The 4,548-nt window shown below is 35.0% G+C and overlaps 1 long non-coding RNA gene across 2 annotated transcripts; it reads left to right on the top strand.

Moving 5' to 3' along the window:
* The first annotated feature begins 484 nt into the window (after positions 1 to 484).
* LOC123536760 (uncharacterized) lies at positions 485 to 4,209 on the top strand. 2 transcript variants are annotated; one of them, XR_008372791.1, is made up of 4 exons: positions 485 to 553; positions 2,595 to 2,733; positions 3,434 to 3,523; positions 3,870 to 4,207. It is a non-coding gene; the product is annotated as an uncharacterized LOC123536760 (long non-coding RNA). The 2 variants fall into 2 exon arrangements; XR_008372792.1 differs by having other exon boundaries at positions 539 to 557; positions 3,870 to 4,209.
* The last annotated feature ends 339 nt before the right edge of the window (positions 4,210 to 4,548 follow it).

Raw genomic sequence — 4,548 nt, 5'->3', positions numbered from 1 at the left:
GACGTCGCAAAGACGTCTTTTTATAGTTGTTTTAGGGTCGCGACGTTGTTGACCAGAATCCGACGTTGTTCCAACGACTTTACACCGACCAAAGTCCGACGTCGCTATCCCGACGTTGTTCCAACGGCTTTACAGCGACCAAAATCCGACGTCGCTAATTCCGACGTTGTTTCAACGGCTTTACAGCGACCAAAATCCGACATCGCTATTCCGACGTTGTAAAAACGTTGGAACATCGTCATTAGATCTACTGAAACTTTAAAATATTTCAAGCTGCAAAAATAATTTCATTGCGTGAATACTTTATTGCATTTTTGTCGTTTAGCGCTATTCGTCATGTCGTGAGGTTAGTATCTTTAACCATCTAACATTAACTCGAAAGAGTTCCGTCCCATGATTTCCGGCATGTGTTCGAAATTGACCAATCAAAACAGGTCTAGCTCACGTGCCTTTTTTCGCTCGTTCATGTCGTTGATCGGAGATCTGAAAATTCGTGGAAGTATTTCAAAAGCGCCCTGTACAGATTATATGTCAAATCATGGCTTCTCCACCTGTAAGTATGTTGTTAGTTTTTACAGCAGTTATTTTTTGTCATGACGTTTTTAAAACTGTTGAAGTTATAGCTATAACTTATGGCCATAACTTATATTGTCATATATTTTCGCGGTATTACCGGTAATTTGTATGTTGACATTGTTGTGCTGCATGAGGATAAATTAATAATTATGCATTTTAGGCTAGAAATGGACTTACTTAAAATATCTTGCATGCGACGAAGATCAGACTGTCAACATTTAGCAGTCTTTTACTGTTTACAGTGCAAAAAATAGTTAGAACTTTCCATAAATAATAAAGTATTTGACAAAGGGTTTTTAGTTTATAAATTCACGTATGCTTAGTGTCTAACAGTTACATGCCATTTGTATGTTGATATCTGTCACCAAACAGCATTACTTGTTGGAAGCGGCTGGGGGTGTGGTAGTCAAACTAATTTTATGCGGGTCATGATATAGGACTAGACTAGATGGTGTTTGTAAACAAATCCGTTGTAGTTTCTATTTTTAGAACTGATAAGACAGTGAGCGGCTAGACGTCCATGTTTTTTTTTGTAAACAGTGATGTTTTCTAACTGCATCAATATTCTTAAAACACAGATTCAATCAATATTTTTTTTATCAATTCTGATCAAAATTCTATCAAGCCACCAAAAGTCTGTATATGAAAAAAGTCCCTGCCCATCACCCCTTCTGCATAATAACGTGCAATGCATTCACACCCCATCCACCTTACAACAAGAAAATTTAACAGAAGTGCCAGTGTGAACAGGTTGTTCCATTATCTAAAGGCAACAGAAATATAGCCGGAACTATGCTTACTTGTCGCTGTCACCATATTGACTAACATAAAATCAACAGTTTTAACATTTTGTTTGTAGTCAAAGCCATTGCGTGACGTCACATGTTTTAGAGATTTCCTGAAAGAAATCGTGCCAAATAAGTTTAGACATGTTGAGACAGCGACAGTCAAGTTATCACACTGTCCCGAAACATCCTGTTATGTTGTATTTGGACATCTCCATATAATATAATTTATTATACTGCTTCACATTCGTTTGACGCCTGATAATTCTCTTCAGAAGTAACATAATAGTCCAATTAATTTGATGCAATCCTAGGAAATGTTGGGATAATTCTTTTCATATGGGCAGTATCCCCACTTGCGTCAAACACTCGAAAGACCAAAATAGTTGAAGCAATTTCCGAAGAAATTTTTCATCGCTGCCAATGCTTTACATGCTATAGGTTAAAATGCCGATTATTTTCAAACATTAGTTATAAATTCAAATAAACTTACATGTATTGAACGGGGATTCAATTTTTCAATGATTTATAGCAAAATTATCAAATAATATCCAAAATTACTTATTTTCTGGTGATTTAAATGTATGTATCTACTGTACACGATTAAAGTTTACCGTTTCTCTACATGCAAATATGCGAAAACGCAAAACCAATAACTTTACATGAATGTGTACTGTGTTTTATATTCCATTATTTTGGTCCTTCAAAGTTTTGACGTTTAGATTGCCCGTTACAAATATAAAACAATCTGAACGGCGAATTATTTTGACTAGTAACATATATGCCTCGTGCAGAAAACCTAGGATCTGTTTTACAAAGACTTTGGTATGTCTGAGTTTAGTCAGGCATAAGTTTTCATTAACCTTTACCCTGCTAAGTTTCTAAAATGAACTGATCCATCGTTCAGTTTGGACAGTACCATCTATTTTTCGAAGGGGTGTTCACTGAAAATTTACTGACTGAATAGCGAACAGTGCAGACCATGATCTGCCTGCACAGATGTGCTGGCTGATCTTGGTCTGCACTGGTCGCAAAGGCAGAATCACTTGTTGCTAGTAGGCTAAAGGTTAACCGTAAACTAGTTGTGAAACTGATTCAAGGTTGTTTACATCTAAAATGCAAGACAGTAAATTCTCAAAATTTATTTTATGCATGGGTGTACTACTGTTGTGTGTGCTTAAAATGTAGATTATTACAAAGTAGCTCTAATTTGAAATTTTTTGCTGTTGACAGGTTTCCATGTTGTCTGCTGTTGGAAGAACATCTATGAGGGACTGTGAATAGAATCTTTATCTTCTGCTTATATACAACACTTACTCATGGGCCAGTGGCACAATTTCTAGCTGTACAAGGATATCATGGTGTTTGATAAGTAAGTAATATTGGAATAATGTTTCCATAAATTTATTACCTGTTTTTACTTCCTCCGTGAATTTAACTGAAACTCATCTGAATCGTGTTTCACAAGCATTTTTGTGCATGTTTTAAATTTAGAAAAAAACTTTAAGAGAATGAAAAATAATGATTATGCAAGAGTTGTATTTGTCTTGTGTCAAGATTTTGTTGAACCCACTTACGGTGAGCTCGATATAGTCGCCACTTTCGATGTATGTGCTTGTGTCTGTCTTGATTTTGTCCGGAACATAACTTATACATGCATGAACCAATCTGGTTTATATTTGGCATGAATGTTTACCTAAGTGAGAAGGTGTGCCATGTGTAAACCCCATGTTCCTGTCTCAAAGGTCAAGGTCACAGTTAAGAGGCTACGGTCATACTGAAGTTTGTCCAGAGGTCACAGTTAAGAGGCTACTGTCATACTGAAGTTTGTCCAGAGCAGTTCTTCATGCATGGAGGGATTTTGATATAACTTGGTATGAATGTTTACCATTATGAGACGGAGTGTCATGCGCAAGAACCAGGTCCCTAGGTCCAAGGTCCACTTGACAGCTGGCGGGCTCAACACTCTGCTCCTTGGCATACTTGTCTTATTGATTTAATTTTTAGTGATATAGATTCAAATTGTACCTTTTTTATTAACTTTTTATCACCAAATTCATTCTGTTTCACAGGTTGATGACAATGAAACTAATGACCATGTTAACATCAGAGGAAAAGCAAACTGGGAGAAGAAAGGACAACATTGTTTTCGATCTTGAAGGGTAAATATTTAAGAAATGATATTTGATCATACTTACGTGAGAATGGTGTTAGTAAGAATAGAAATTCTAGCATTTGAATGAACCCGTCCAATGTATTCAGGGCTCCAGAAATTTTGAAAACTCAGTATGTCCGAAATGAATTCACGACATCGGCGCTATCCCACCCACTGTATTACCGTATAAACTTTGTGATAAAGTAAAGAAATTAGTATGTCATGCATTTAAAATGATACACCGTCACCTTACCATACATTTAACTTTATACATAATTCTAATATGTGTGATCATCTTCTAGTTTTTAACAAAACATTTAAGTTTACATGTGTGTTAAAATGTATATTTTCAGCCTGCGTAGACATAGGACCAGGAAGGGGAGCTAGGAGTGGGAGAAGTGCCTTTGACTGATATATGCACTATCAGATAGAAATCCAGTTCAAAAGGAAATCTGAAATAGTAGAAATCATGTTTTACATACTGTATAATCTGCTCTAAAACACAAACATTTGAATTTAAAATGTGTTAAATGCAAAACAGTTCTACTTACAAAATGAATCTTTCAGTAAATTCTAAATGCAGCTGAAAAGTGATATACATGAAATGTGTGAAAACAGTGCAAGTTAAGTTTGATTTTTTGTTGTATACAAAACTGAAGAACTTGTATCCAATACATTTTCTGGATGCACAGTGTTATTGGAATTTTTTTCAGATAATTTAAAATTCTTCAAGGTGAAGAAATTTCAAATAGTATCTCAAGAAAAAAAGTTTGCACAATGAATTGTTTTTCAAAAATTTGCAGTTGTTTGTTCATTGTTTTGCCAGTCCATTACACTTAAACTTTACTTTATTTATTCTTAATATTTTTGTGAATGGATTAGTTTACTTATTCACAAGGCAAAATCAAGAATTTGTTGGTTAAGGTTAATGTTGTTTCAAGCTAAGTGATGGGCAGACTATCAATTTGTAGTGATTTTGAGAATAATTAAAATAATTTGTCACATAAATCAATATTAAATGACCTGGCTGAA

Source organism: Mercenaria mercenaria, chromosome 10 (assembly GCF_021730395.1).
Source record: "Mercenaria mercenaria strain notata chromosome 10, MADL_Memer_1, whole genome shotgun sequence".
Taxonomy (NCBI): domain Eukaryota; kingdom Metazoa; phylum Mollusca; class Bivalvia; order Venerida; family Veneridae; genus Mercenaria; species Mercenaria mercenaria.
The sequence above is the reverse complement of the archived record's forward strand: the minus strand, read 5'-3'. Positions and strand labels throughout refer to the sequence as shown.